General features: G+C 35.2%; 1 protein-coding gene across 1 annotated transcript in view; it reads left to right on the forward strand.

Annotated features, from left to right (window-relative positions):
* LOC148950378 (damage-control phosphatase 1-like) overlaps positions 1 to 16,566 on the forward strand; it is a 156,735-nt gene that overhangs the window by 109,610 nt on the left and 30,559 nt on the right. The window lies entirely within an intron of this gene.

A 16,566-nucleotide genomic window follows, 5' to 3' on the forward strand; every position in this document is an offset into this window, starting at 1 on the left:
AAATCCCGGTTTTTAGCAAAAATCCCGGATTTTAGCAAAAAATCCCGTTTTTTATTAAAGAAAGCCTGAAAATCCCGGACACAAAAAAAAATACCGGACCGCAAAAAAAAATCACGAACCACCGGGATTAATCCCGGACGGTGGCAACGCTGGTCATGTTTGCGATACTGTACAAGACTTGCCAGATACCTTTAAGCTACAGGTTGTTAACCTGTTTGACAAGTTTTGACTCAGAAGCATGTCTGGCTGCTTTATAGAATCTCATCCCTGAATATGTACTTCCAAAATATAGCGTGTTTGGTCGCTTTATACGATCTCGTCTCTGATCTCGCCCCGGACTCCCTATGGCCTTACTATTAAGTTAAAACGAACAGAAATTACTCACTATATGAGGAAGTTGCCCTCTTTTCAATACCCCGCTCTTTTCGCTAAAGTTCAACCTTTTGTCTCAGTTTTAAAATAATAATTCCTGAAACACAAGGGCCGAATGTTTTAATCAGAACCTTTTTTAAAAATTCTTATAAAACTGTAGCGTGAAGAAAGGGTATAAGGAGAGGGCAGTCCCTCTTTTATAGGGAATTATTTCTGTTCGTTTCAAGTTTTAATGTTGCTCCCTACTTTCAGTAGAAAAAACTACTTTTTCAATACACCAAAAGAGCCAGCTTTCTATGCTGATTCCCAACATATAAAAGTCACTCAGTTTAGTATGACTTATCAAAATTTATGAACCTGAGACAATTTACCTGGTTTTTGAAGAAGGGGAAAAACACCCCCAAAAGTCGAGTAATCTTAATAAAATTCACACCGTCAGATTCAGCATATCACAGAACCCAGTTACAGAAGTTTCAAGCTCCCATCTACAAAATGTGGAATTTCGTACTTTTGGTTGGAAGAAAGAACACGGACGAGTGTTTAGTTATTTTCCTCAGAGATGATCGTATCGAACAACTGGCCTTAGACGACCGGGAGAGGGTTCATTTGAATGGACATTACAAGTTCTAATACCTTTTTTAAGCGAACTATAAGATTGGATGGCCACTAACCCCCGACTCATACCCCCTTTTTTTGCCAAAAACATTTGATCATAATTTTGAGATAGCCTTTTTATCAGCTAAGTTGAAAGGTCCAATAACTGTGCCTCTGGGGATAACATGACCCCCCTTAGCCCCTGGGGAAAGGGTTATAAGTTATGCACTTTTCTCATTGTTTACATGTAGTATTTGTTATTGGGAAATATAAAAAGAACACTGGGAGGAAGTTTCTGTGGGGGGGGGGTCCATGGGGATTAAAGTTTCCAGCGGAAATTTACCAGGGGAAATCTTGCCTGGAGGGGATTTTCCGGAATCCATATTTTGAATTCTTTTTATTACTCTTAATTTCTCTTTGGTTGCTCAATTTCCCCTGCGTTTTTCTCAATTTCACAAATTTTCAGCGGGGAGGGAATTTTCCGGAGAGCGGGGTGGAGGTCCGGCATGTTTTGAAAAAACGATCAGAAATTAAGCAAAACAGAAGTTTTTAATGAAAAAACTTTTGGGGGAAATTTTAGTGAGGAGAGAATCGCCTTTATGGGATTTACATGATGTTTTACATCGGAAAAAATTTCCATAAAGGAATGGTCCACGGGAGACAGGTGGATTTCTAAAGGGAAAATTTTCCATGGAGAGGTAGGCGGATTTTCCAGCATGACTTGGAAAACGGTCAAAAATTAAATAAAAAAAACAAGTATTTTTCCACTAAAAGTAAGGAACAATGTTAAAGCTTAAAACAGACAGAAATTATTTCGTATATGAGGGGGCTGCCCCTCCTCAATCCGTTGTACTTTGCGCTAAAATTTGACTTCTACGAGTATTCGTTACATGAGTTCAGTTGCAAGGTGTTCAGTTACACGATGGTTCAGTTGCAAAGGAACCAAGCGAAATTACACAAGACGACGAATGAACCCGAGCAGCTAAAGCCAAAGGTATGGAAAAATATGAGGCATTATGAATAAAGATAAAGCACGACAAAATCTGAGGCTAGAAGACATTTGACAGCGATCATGATAAATCGAATAGGAAATTACAATGGATCAAAATTACAGTGGAACGAAGGAACGCGTTGTTTTAAGTTCATCACAACAAATCACAAACCTTGCGACAACTTGAATCAGAACGAATCGCAAGCGAAAAGGATTCGCAAGGAAATCTGCGGTTAGAAGACAAGCGACAGCGAGAGTCATAATGTGTATCTAACGAAAATGATGCAAAACAAAATCTGTGGTTAGAAGCCAGACGGCAGCGATCTTGATCAATCAAATAGGAAGCATTCATGAAGTAATTAAAATTACAGTGGAATGAGAGGATGAGTTTATTTTAGGTTCATCTCAACGAACGATAAATTAAAATCATGCATAACGAAACCTGAGGTTGGAAGACAAGCGACAGCGAGAATCATATCGAATCGCAAACAAAATGACGTTAAAAGGAATGTGCGGTCAAGAGAGACGCAACAGAATGAATCATAACGGATCGCAAACCAAAATAATGTACAGCAAAATTTGTGCTAAGAAGAGCTTCGTAAACCAGCATCACAAAGAAACACAAACGAAAATGATGCAAAACGAAATCTGTGGTTAGAAGAAAAGCGACAGTGAGAATACCAACAAATCACAAAAGTAGAAGGGGGGGTGCTACTCCCGTACGTACACCATATATGTACATAGAGTAATTAGTGAGAACACGTGGTTTTGTCAGCCCCGTACGTACACCATATATTGACATAGAGTCATTGTGGAGAACAAATGGTAATGCCAGCCACGTACGTAAACAATATATGGGCATAGAATCAGTAGGGAGACCACGAGGTTATGTCAGTCAAGTACGTACACAATATATGGGCATAGAGTCCTTAGGGAGAACACGTGGTTAATGGGGTCAATGACCTCTTTTTTCCAAGGTGTGTCAACAACAACAACATCGACCTTGACATTCGCTGAGAGCGTGCACTTACAACAACAACAACATCGACCTTGGAACACCTGTGCTGTCGACCTCAATTCACCTATCGTGAATCAATAATTCCCTTAGAAACAACAAATTAATTCCCCTTTCTTGACAGATCAATCAACCAATGACATCATCTGTCAGACTTTAAAAATTTTCGTATAGAAACGATTCTCCAGGAATAGATCCTGGTCATTAATGTCTTTGCCTCGGAAACAACTCTTTTGGTCGAACTCCAAAGGATATTAATAGCCACTGGCCATGGAAACAATTCTCCAAGAAACATCTTAGCGATGAATTGTTTTAGCGCGGGAATCAGGTTTCTTATTAATTTGAAATGCATTAGCGCAGAGATGCCAAAAACAAAAGGAACACGCTGAATTACGTTTAGGGATTATTTGGGCGAAACTGTTTTAGACAGGTTATGGAACTATTTCGGCGAAACAGTTAGAGACATTTTAAAAGATGATTTTTGAAGAGATTTTAGAAGAGAATTTAATGGTGAAACTCTGTGGTCGTTATAATACACAAGTTTCATTTGAACAGTGTTGTGAGGTCCTCTAACCCAACCCCAAAGGGCTCCAATCCTCCTACCCCAACCCCGAAGGAAGCCCCCGGTCTTCAAAGGCCCCCCAAGCTCCCCAAGGGCCACCGGTACCCCCCAAGGCCCACCCAGACCCCCAAAGGCCATCCCCGGGCCCCCAAAGGCCCATCGAGCTCCCAAAGGACCAACGGGGTCCCAAAGGCCCTCCACCGGTCCCCAAATGTCTTCCAGGCCCCCAACTGCCCCCCCCCCCCCGGACCCCCAAAGGCCCTCCCTGTGCCCCAAAGGCCCTCCCTATGTCCCCAAAGGCCCCCCCGGTCCCCAAGGGTTCCCCGGGCTCCCAAAAGACCACTCAATCCTCAAGGGCCCCCGGATCCCCAAACGCCCTCCCTGGGCCCCAAAGGTCCCCCCCCGGTCCCCATACATGCACACAAAAACTTACACACACACAAAAACTTACACACACACACACAAAAACTTACACAGACACAAGAAAACTAAAACCCACACACGAAAAATAAAACCCACACTCCAAAACATACACACACACACAGAAAAACTTACACACACACACACACACACAAAAACTTACACATGCACACGAAAACTTACATGCACACAAAAACTTACATGCACACAAAAACTTACACACACACACACACAAAACTCAAACACACAAACACACACGAAAACACACACACACACACAAAAACAGACACACACACAAAAAATTACACACACACACACACACAAAAACATACAAATGAACACAAAAAAAACTCACACACACACTCACAAAAACATGCACACACACACACACACAACACTTACACAAACAAAAACAAAAACATACACACACACGCCAAAACTAAAACACACAAAAACTAACACACACACACACACACACACACATTATACACACACACACACAAAAAACTTACACACACAAAAACTTACATACACACACACACACAAAAACTTACACACACACACACAAAACTTACATCCACACACAAAAGCTTAGACACACAAAACTTACACACACACACAAAAACTTAGACCCACACGCAAAAACTTGCATGCACACAAAAACTTACATGCACACAAAAACTTAAACACACAAAAACTTACACACACGCGCAAAAACACACACACACACACAAAAAATAACACACACAAACAAATTAAAACTTACACACACACGCAAAAACATACACACACACGCAAAAACTTACACACACACACACACACAAAATAAAACACACACACACAAAAAAAATTAAACAATCACACCAAAACTTAAATGAACACAAAAACATACATGCACACAAAAACTTAAACACACACACACACACACACAAAAAACATACACACACACACACAAGAAAACACACACACACATGCCAACACATACACACACACAAATACTTACACACACACACACACAAAAGTTAGAAAAAATACAAAATATTCCTTTATTACCTCAGCAAAACGGGTAAAAAGTTAGAATTCATACACATTTTCAACTAGGTAAGGGTAAGTGTTTTAAAAATGAGCCATTCTGTTGTGAAAACACACAAAAGTTAGAAAAAATACAAAATATTCCTTTATTACCTCTGCAATACGGGTAAAAAAGAAGAATTCATACACAATTTCAACGTTGTCATGTTAAGTTTTGTTATGAATATCAAATAATTATTGAAAAAACTCAATCGACAGATAAATTACAATATATTCCTTCATTAACTCTGATAAACTGCGAAAAATTAAGAATTCATACAAATTTTCAACTAGCTAAGGGTAAGTGTTTTAAATATGAGCCATTCTGTTGCGAAAACACACAAAAGTTAGAAAAAATACAAAATATTCCTTTATTACCTCTGCAAAACGGCTAAAAATGAAGAATTCATACACATTTTCAACTAGCTAAGGGTAAGTGTTTTAAATATGAGCCATTCTGTTGCGAAAACACACAAAAGATATAAAAAAAACAAAATATAACTTTATTACCTATGAAAAAATGATAAAAATGAATAATTCATAAACATTTTAAACTAGATCAGGGTTAGTGTTTTAAATATGAGCCATTCTGTTGCGAAAACATACAAAAGTTAGAAAAAATACAAAATATTCCTTTATTACCTCTGCAAAACGGGTAAAAATGAAGAATTCATACACATTTTCAACTAGCTAAGTGTAAGTGTTTTAAATATGAGCCATTCTGCTGCGAAAACACACTAAAGTTAGAAAAAATACAAAATGTTCCCTTATTAGCTCTGCAATACGGCTAAAAATGAAGAATTAATACAACTTTTAAACTAGCTTATTTTAAGTTTATTAAATATGAGACAATCTGTTTATAAAAAAAACATTTTTTATAAATAATAATAAATATTACTTTATTACCTGTGCAATACGGCTAAAAATGAAGAATTAATACACATTTTCAACTAGCTAAGGGTAAGTGTTTTAAATATGAGCCATTCTGTTGCGACAACACACAAAAGTTAGAAAAAATACACAATAATCCTTTATTACATCTGAAAAACGGCTAAAAATGAAGAATTCATACACATTTTCAACTAGCTAAGGGTAAGTGTTTTAAATATGAGCCATTGTGTTTCGAAAACACACAAAAGTTAGAAAAAATACAAAATGTTCCTGTATTACATCTGCAAAACGGCTAAAAATGAAGAATTCATACACATTTTCAACTAGCTAAGGGTAAGTGTTTTAAATATGAGCCATACTGTTGCGAAAACACACAAATGAAAGAAAAAAAACAAAAGATTCCTTTATTACATCTACAATACGGCTAAAAATGAAGAATTCATACACATTTTCAACTAGCTAAGGGTAAGTGTTTTAAATATGAGCCATTCTGTTGCGAAAACACACAAAAGTTAGAAAAAATACAAAATATTCCTTTATTACATATTCAATACGGATAAAAATGAATAATTAATAAAAATTTTAAAATTGATAAGGGTAAATGTTTTAAATATGAGCCATTCTATTGCGAAAACACACAAAAGTTAGAAAAAATAAAAAATGTTCATTTATTACATCTGCAATACGGCTAAAAATTAATAATTCATACAAATTTTAAACTAGCTAAAGGGTAAATTTTTTAAATATGAACAATTCTATTTAATAATAACACAAAAGTTATAAAAAATGCAAAATGTTACTATATTAACTCTGCAAAACGGCTCAAAATTAAAAATACATAAAAATTTTAAACTAGTTAAAGGTAAATGTTTTAAATATGAGCCATTCTATTGCGTAAACACTCAAAAGTTAGAAAAAATGCAAAATGTTCCTTTATTACCTCTGCAATACGGGTAAAAATTAAGAATTCATACACATTTTCAACTAGCTAAGGGTAAGTGTTTTAAATATGAGCCATTCTGTTGCGAAAACACACAAAAGTTAGAAAAAATACAAAATATTCCTTTATTACCTCTGAAAAACGGCTAAAAATGAATAATTCATAAACATTTTAAACTATATAAGTTTTATTTTTTTATTTATGAGAAATTATTGTTATACAAAAAAAAATAGTTATAAAAAATAAACCAAGATAAATTATTTAAAATTAAAATCTTACAAAAATTAAGAATTCATAAACATTTTAAACAATCTTAGGGTAATTTTTTTTAATATTACACATTTTGTTGCTAAAACACACAAAATTGATAAATATTGCAAAATGTTCATTGACTTCATCTTAAATTATGCTAAAAATGAAGAATTCATTCAAATTTTCAACTAGCTAAAGGTTAAATGTTTTAGAAATGATACATTATATTGTGTAACAAAACAAAAGATTGAAAAAATACAAAACGTTCCTAATTTTCACAATTAAATCATCCACAATAAGTATAATTACAAAACAAATTAATATCTCTAAAGGTTCAATTCGTTTTTTATTATACAGTATATTGCGAAAACACAAAAAAGTTTGAAAAAATACAAAATATTCCTTTATTACCTCTGCAAAAGGGCTAAAAATGAAGAGCTCATAAACATTTTCAACTAGCTAAGGTTAAGTGTTTTAAACATGAGCCATTCTGTTGCGAAAACACACAAAAGTTAGAAAAAATACAAAATATTCCTTTATTACCTCTGCAATACCGCTAATATTGAAGAATTCATACCGATCTTCAACTAGCTAAGGTTTAGTTTTTTATATCTGTGCCATTCTATTGCAATAACCCACAAAAGTTATATTTAATGGAAAATGATCCTATATTACCTCTGCAAAACGAGTAAAAATGAAAGATTCTTACAGATATTTAACTAGCTAAGGGAAAGTGTTTTCAATATGAGCCAGTCTATTTCGAAAACACACAAACTTTCAACAAAATGCAAAATGTACCTTTAGTACCTCTGCAATACGGCTAAACATGAAGAATTCATCCACATTTTCTACTAGCTAAGGGTAAGTGTTTTAAATATGAGCCATTCTGTTGCGAAAACACACAAAAGTGAAAAAAAATACAAAATATTCATTTATTACCTCTGCAAAACGGCTAAACATTAAGAATTCATACACATTTTCAACTAGCTAAGGGTAAATGTTTTAAATATGAGCCATGCTGTTGCAAAAACACAAAAGTTAGAAAAAATAAAAAATATTCCTTTATTACCTCTGCAAAACGGCTAAAAATGAAGAGTTCATACACATTTTCAACTAGCTAAGGGTAAGTGTTTTAAATATGAGCCATTCTGTTGCGAAAACACACAAAAGTTAGAAAAAATACAACCTGACCCCCCTAATTGAAGGATATGAATTAGGACCATGGGAAAGTAATTTCATCGTATTTGTATTTCCCACAAGAGGACACTTTTCGAGTAAAAGTAAAGAGCTACCAGACTAAACCAAAGATATGATGAAATAATAACGAATAATTGTTCAAACTTAAATTTTCTGTATTACGGGAATAGTTTATTTTCGAACCATTATATCTACCAAAGGTTCAATACCTGAGTTAAACTAAGAGGTTTCAATTTCAGGAAAAAATTACATTTTGACAACATTTGACTATTTACCAAATTTAAAGTTTTGTTTAGTTTCAAAATGTTTTCTGTCACTCATCTTCTTTTGATCATTCACAAACAATACTAAAGAAATCCACTTCCCAAGATTTATTGATTTTTAATTATTAGAGAGGGATCTAATTTCATTGAAATATACATTTTACATTTTTAATTGAAATATTCTTGATAATTATCTTGCCCTTTTGGTTTAAATTGCAGCTGAAGGCTTTTTTCATCATATTTTGCTTATTTTCAATGGAGAACACACTGAAAAGAGATATTATTGAAATCACATCAAACATTGCTAGGCTTGCATTTGAAGAACCATCCATTATTTTCTCTCTTGTCCTCTATTTAAGCATATACTGACTTTTAAAGCTTTTCAACGGTCTTAAATATGCTAACATAACGGTTATTTATTTACGAAATTGTGCAAACTGTTGATTTAGAACAATAATTACCTTTCTATATATCAATTAACACTCACTAGAATTGCCACTTTTCACTCGCGGAGAATGGTTTCAAAACAATACTTCTTACATCGCATAGACTAATTATGTCAAACGAGACATCTTCAATGTAGATTAATTAATTGTTACGTTCGATTTTGTTTTGAACATAGAAGAGCATCAAAGGGAAGTGAGAATTTCTGTAAAACTATCAAAGATTGATCAGGTGTATGGTTAGTCTAGGTTAGATTTTGTTAGGTTAGGTTAATTTAGGTTAGACTAGCTTAGCCTACGTACGAGAAAGAAAAGTTCTTAGGAGTGGAGCTCCCCCACCGCCTCAACCATCGCTCTTGAAATCCCTTGAATTAGGTTAGAGACAGACAAAAAGTTAGGTGTATGGTTAGGTTAGGTTAGATTATGTTAGGTTAGGTTAATTTAGGTTAGACTAGCATAGCCTACTGAGCCCCCCCTCCCCCACCGCCTCAAACATCGCGCTTGAAATCCCTTGAATTAGGTTAGAGACAGACAAAAAGTTAGGTGTATGGTTAGGTTAGGTTAGATTATGTTAGGTTAGGTTAATTAACGGCAGCCTCTTTTGTTAAGGTTATTTATTTGGGGGGAGGGGGGCTCCCGCCCCCCTCAACAAAAAGTTAGGTGTATGGTTAAGTTAGGTTAGATTATGTTAGGTTAATTTAAGTTAGACTAGCTTAGCCTACGTACGGCCCCCCCCCACCCCCGGGGGCCTCGGGGAGTGAAACCCTACCCCGGGTGGTCCCCCCCCCACCAATGTTATTTGTCCAGAAATTTCACGATGACCCCCCCCCCCAACCCTGGGGGCCCGGGACCGAAAGCCTGACACGGGTAGGACCCTCACCACCAAGGTCAGGTTAGGTTAGATTAGGTTAAGTTACCTAACATTTCTAGGTTAACTTACATCAGGTTAAGTGGCGCGCCACTTATCAAAAGCATGAAAATTAAAAATGTAAAATGTATATTTCAATGAAATAATAGCCTTCTTAATAATTTAAAATCAATAAACCGTGGGAAGTGGTTTTCTTTAGTATTGTTTGTGAATGATTAAAAGAAGATGAGTGACAGAAAACATTTTGAAACTAAACAAAACTTTAAATTTGGTAAATTGTCAAATGTTGTCAAAATATAATTTTTTACTGAAATTGAAACCTCTTAGTTTAACTCAGGTATTGAACCTTTGGTAGATATAATGGTTCGAAAATAAACTATTCCCGTAATACAGAAAATTTAAGTTTGAACAATTATTCGTTATTATTTCATCATATCTTTGGTTTAGTCTGGTAGCTCTTTACTTTTACTCGAAAAGTATCCTCTTGTGGGAAATGCAAATACGATGAAATTACTTTCCCATGGTTCTAATTCATATCCTTCAATTAGGGGGGTCAGGTTGAATTTTTTCTAACTTTTGTGTTTTTTTGCAACAGAATGGTTCATATTTAAAACACTTACCCTTAGCTAGTTGAAAATGTGTATGAAGTCTTCATTTTTAGCCGTTTTGAAGAGGTAATACATGAATATTTGGTATTTTTTCTAACTGTTGTGTGTTTTCGCAACAGAAGGTCTCATATATAAAACACTTACCCTTAGCTCGTTGAAAATGTATATGAATTCTTCATTTTTAGCCGTCTTGCAGAGGTAATAAAGGAATATTTTGTATTTTTTTTAACTTTTGTGTGTTTTCGCAACAGAATGGATCATATTTAAAACACTTACCCTTAGCTAGTTGAAAATGTGCATGAATTCTTCATTTTTAGCCGTTTTGCAGAGGTAATAAAGGAATATTTTGTATTTTTTCTAACTTTTGTGTGTTTTCGCAACAGACTGGCTCATATTTAAATGACTTACCGTTAGCTAGTTGAAAATGTGTATGAATTCTTCATTTTGAGCCGTATTGCAGAGGTAAAAAAGTAACATTTTGCATTTTTTAAAAGTTTTTTGTGGTTACTCAATAGAATGGATAATATAAAAAAAATATAACCTTATCTATTTGAAAATGTGTATGAATTATTAATTTTTATCCGTTTTGCAGAATTAATAAAGTAATAGTTGTATTTTCTCTAAGTTTTGTGTGTTTTCGCAACAGAATGGCTCATATTTAAAACACGTAACCTTAGCTAGTTGAAAATGTGTATGAGCTCTTCATTTTTAGCCGTATTGCAGAGGTAATAAAGGACCCTTTTGCATTTTTTCTAACTTTTGTGTCTTTACGCAATAGAATGGCTCATATTTAAAACATTTACCCTTAGCTAGTTGAAAATGTGTATGAATTCTTCATTTTTAGCCGTATTGCAGAGGTAATAAAGGAATATTTTGCATTTTTTCTAACATTTGTGTGTTTTAGCAACAGAATTTCTGATATTAAATACACTAACCCCAAGCTAGTTGAAATGGTGTATGAATTCTTCAGTTTTATCCTTATTGCAGAGGTAATAAACGAAAGTTTTTCATTTTTTCTAAGTTTTGTGTGTTTTCGCAATAGAATGGCTCATATTTAAAACATTTACACTTAGATAGTTGAAATTGTGTATGAATCCTTTAATATTAGCCGTATTGCATAGGTTAAAAAGTAACATTTTTCATTTTTTCTAAATTTTGTGTGTTTACGCAATATAATGGCTCATATTTAAAACACTTTCCATTAGCTAGTTGATATTGTGTAGGAATTCTTCATTTTTAGCCGTTTTGCAGAGGTAGAATATTTTGTATTTTTTGTAACTTTTGTTTGTTTTCGCTACAGAATGGCTCATATTTAAAACATTTACACTTTGCTAGTGGAAGATGTGTATGAATTCTTCATTTTTAGCCGTATTGCAGAGGTAATAAAGGAGCATTATGTTTTTTTTAAAACTTTGTGTGTTTAATCAATATAATTGCCAATATTTAAAAAATTGACCCTTTATCTAGTTTAAATTGTTTATGTATTCTTCATTTTAGCCTTAATGAGGAGGTAATAACTGAACATTTGTCCTTTTTTTTAACTTTTGCGTGTTTTCGCAATAGAATAGTTCATATTTAAAACATTTAACCTTTGGTAGTTGAAAATATGTATGAATTCTTCATTTTTAGACGTATTGCAGAGGTAATAAAGGAATATTTTGTATTTTTTCTAACTTTTGTGTGTTTTCGCAACAGAATGGCTCATATTTAAAACACTTACCCTTATCTAGTTGAAAATGTGTATGAAGTCTTCATTTTTAGCCGTTTTGCATAGGTAATAAAGGAATATTTTGTATTTTTTCTAGCTTTTGTGTGTTTTCGCAACAGAATGGCTCATATTTAAAACACTTACCCTTAGCTAGTTGAAAATGTGTATGAATTCTTCATTTTTAGCCGTTTTGCAGAGGTAATAAAGGAACATTTTGTATTTTTTCTAACTTTTGTGTGTTTTCCCATCAGAATGGCTCATATTTAAAACACTTACCCTTAGCTAGTTGAAAATGTGTATGAATTCTTCATTTTTAGCCGTTTTGCAGAGGTAATAAAGGAATATTTTGTATTTTTTCTAACTTTTGTGGGTTTTCGCAATAGAATGGTTCATATTTAAAACATTTACCCATAGCTAGTTGAAAATGTGTATGAATTCTTCATTTTTAGCCGTATTGCAGAGGTAATAAAGTAACATTTTGTATTTTCTAAATCTTTTGTGTGTTTAATAAACAGAATGGCTCATATATATAACACTAAACCTTTAGCTAGTTGAAAATTTGTATGAATTATTAATTTTTAGCCTTATTGCAGAGCTAAAAAGGGATCATTTTTTATTTTTTCAAACTTTTGTGTGTTTTCGCAACAGAATGGCTCATATTTAAAACACTTACCCTTAGCTAGTTGAAAATGTGTATGAATTCTTCATTTTTACCCGTTTTGCAGAGGTAATAAAGGAATATTTTGTATTTTTTCTAACTTTTGTATGTTTTCGCAACAGAATGGCTCATATTTAAAACACTTACCCTTAGCTAGTTGAAAATGTGTATGAATTCTTCATTTTTAGCCGTTTTGCACAGGTAACAAAGGAATATTTTGTATTTTTTCTAACTTTTGTGTGTTTTCGCAACAGGATGGCTCATATTTAAAACACTTACCCTTAGCTAGTTGAAAATGTGTATGAATTCTTCATTTTTAGCCGTTTTGCAGAGGTAATAAAGGAATATTTTGTATTTTTTCTAACTTTTGTGTGTTTTCGCAACAGAATGGCTCATATTTAAAACACTTATCCTTAGCTAGTTGAAAATGTGTATGAATTCTTCATTTTTACCTGTATTGCAGAGGTAATAAAGGAATATTTTGTATTTTTTCTAACTTTTGTGTGTTTTCGCAACAGAATTGCTCATATTTAAAACACTTACCCTTAGCTAGTTGAAAATGTGTATGAATTCTTCCTTTTTACCCGTTTTGCAGAGGTAATAAAGGAATATTTTGTATTTTTTCTAACTTTTGTGTGTGTGTGTGTGTAAGTATTTTTGTGTGTGTAAGTTTTGGAATGTGTGTGTGAGTTTTGGTGTGTGTGTGTGTGTATTTTTTTGGTATGTTGTTGTTTGTTAGTGTGTTTGGGCTTTTTTTTGTGGGTGTTCTTGTAAGTGTTAGTGTGCTTATGTTAGTGTGTGTGTGTGTGTGTGTGTAAGTTTTTCTGTGTGTGTGTGTAAGTTTTGGCGTGTGTGTGTAAGTTTTGGCGTGTGTGTTTAAGTTTTTCATGTGTGTGTGTGTGTAAGTTTTTGTGTGTGTGTGAGTTTTTGTGCGTGTGTGTAAGTTTCTGTGTGTGTGTACGTTTTTGTGTGCATGTAAGTTTTTGTGTGCTTGTAATTTTGTGCGTGTGGGTCTAAGTTTTTGTGTGTGTGTGTGTAATTTTTTTTTTGTCTTTGCTTGTGTTTTTTGATTTATTTTTTGTTTGTTTTTGTGTAAGTTTGTGTGTGTGTGTGTGTGTGTGTAAGTTTTTTTGTGTGTTTTTTTTTTTTGTATGTGTGTGTGTATAAGTTTTTGTGTGTGTGTGTGTGTGTGTGTGTGTTAGTTTCTTTGTGTTTAATTTTTGGCGTGAGTGTGTAAGTTTTCTTGTGTGTGTGTGTAAGTTTTTTGTGTGTGTGTGTGTAAGTTTTTGTTTGTGTGTGTGTGAGTTTTTTTTGTTCATGTTTAAGTTTTTGTGTTTGTGTGTGTGTGTAATTTTTTGTTTGTGTGTAAGTTTTGTAGTGTTTGTGTGAGTTTTCGTGTGTGTGTGTGTGTAAGTTTTGTGTGTGTGTGTGTTTAAGTTTTTGTGTGCATGTAAGTTTTTGTCTGCATGTAAGTTTTCGTGTGCATGTGTAAGTTTGTGTGTGTCTGTGTGTGTGTGTGTAATTTTTTGTGTGTGTGTGTGTGTTAGTTTTGGCGTGTGTGTGTAAGTTTTGGTGTGTGTGTGTAAGTTTTTGTGTGTGTGTGTAAGTTTTTGTGTGTGTGTGTAAGTTTTTTTGCGTGTGTGTAAGTTTTAGTGTGTGTGTAAGTTTTTGTGTGCATGTATGGGGACCGAGGGAGGACCTTTGGGGTCCAGGGAGGGCGTTTGGGGATCCGGGGGCCCTTGAGGATTGAGTGGTCTTTTGGGAGCCCGGGGGACCTTTGGGGACCGGGGGGGGCCTTTGGGGACATAGGGAGGGCCTTTGGGGCACAGGGAGGGCCTTTGGGGGTCAGGGGGGCAGTTGGGGGCCTGGGAGACATTTGGGGACCGGTGGAGGGCCTTTGGGACCCTTTTGGTCCTTTGGGAGCTCGATGGGCCTTTGGGGGGCCCGGGGATGGCCTTTGGGGGTCTGGGTGGGCCTTTGGGGGCGCCGGTGGCCCTTGGGGCGCGGGGGGGCCCGGGGCGGACCGGGGGCGGCCTTCGGGGTTGGGGTAGGAGGATTGGAACCCTTTGGGGTTGGGTTAGAGGACCTCACAACACTGTTCAAATGAAACTTGTGTATTATAACGACCACAGAGTTTCACCTTTAAATTCTCTTCTAAAATCTCTTCAAAAATCATCTTTTAAAATGTCTCTAACTGTTTCGCCGAAATAGTTCCATAACCTGTCTAAAACAGTTTCGCCCAAATAATCCCTAAACGTAATTCAGCGTGTTCCTTTTGTTTTTGGCATCTCTGCGCTAATGCATTTCAAATTAATAAGAAACCTGATTCCCGCGCTAAAACAATTCATCGCTAAGATGTTTCTTGGAGAATTGTTTTCATGGCCATTGGCTATTAATATCCTTTGGAGTTCGACCAAAAGAGTTGTTTCCGAGGCAAAGACATTAATGACTTGGATCTATTCCTGGAGAATCGTTTCTATGCAAAAATTTTTAAAGTCTGACAGATGATGTCATTGGTTGATTGAACTGTCAAGAAAGGGGAATTAATTTGTTGTTTCTAAGGGGAATTATTGATTCACGATAGGTGAATTGAGGTCGACAGCACAGGTGTTCCAAGGTCGATGTTGTTGTTGTTGTAAGTGCACGCTCTCAGCGAATGTCAAGGTCGATGTTGTTGTTGTTGACACACCTTGGAAAAAAGAGGTCATTGACCCCATTAACCACGTGTTCTCCCTAATGACTCTATGCCCTTATTTGGTGTACGTACGGGACTGACATTACCACGTGTTCTCCCTAATGATTCTATGCCCATATTTGGTGTGCGTACGGGACTGACATTACCACGTGTTCTCCCTAATGACTCTATGCCCATATTTGGTGTACGTACGGGACTGACATTACCACGTGTTCTCCCTAATGACTCTATGCCCATATTTGGTGTACGTACGGGAGTAGCACCCCCCTTCTACTCACAAACGAAACTTAAAAGTCATGCGACAACAAGCATGATCAATCGAATCGGAAGTATTTGCAAAGTAGTTAAAATTACAATGGAATGAAGGAACGCGTTATTTTTGCGCCATTCAAAAAGAAGTAAGTAAAATCAATGCTGAGATGGTCTCAGAGGAGAATACACACTCTATAAAAGTTATGATTTTGTAAAGAGTAACAGGAAGGAGAAATTGAATTTACGCCAGAATTTCTTACTTAGATTGAAATCCCTGATTTACCACCCCATGACCTAAAACTAAAGATGGATATGATTATTATACAAAAATCAGAGGACAGGCCCTTTCCTCCGAACTTTTTCACACAAGCGCTGAAAGACAATTTTGTGGTATTCCTGACTGATTCTTTACCAATCAGGACGAAATTGATGACGCATGATACCTGTTGGGTAAATAATGCCTATACTTGTATTGTCTTCATATTTGACTGATTTTATTTAACTTTCTTCGTTCATAGTGAGCCTAGTCACTTCCATTGAGAAGATTGAGCCTCTCAGTCAAACCCAAAAAGACATGATTCTGAAGTTACAATTACCCTCTTCAGGAATTCTGTGTCCATTTCACGTCAAGGTTGTTTTACTCGTCTAACACAAATTTTTAAAACATGAATATCAAAGGGTTCGTGGTACCGAACTGTAAGTGACTCGGCTCAATAGTACCGAAAATCTAAAAAACGGAAATTTGATATCAACAACAACAACAACA

This window comes from Artemia sp. Qi Xiang Cuo, chromosome 7 (genome assembly GCF_049724085.1).
Source record: "Artemia sp. Qi Xiang Cuo chromosome 7, ASM4972408v1, whole genome shotgun sequence".
Classification (NCBI taxonomy): Eukaryota; Metazoa; Arthropoda; class Branchiopoda; order Anostraca; family Artemiidae; genus Artemia; species Artemia sp. Qi Xiang Cuo.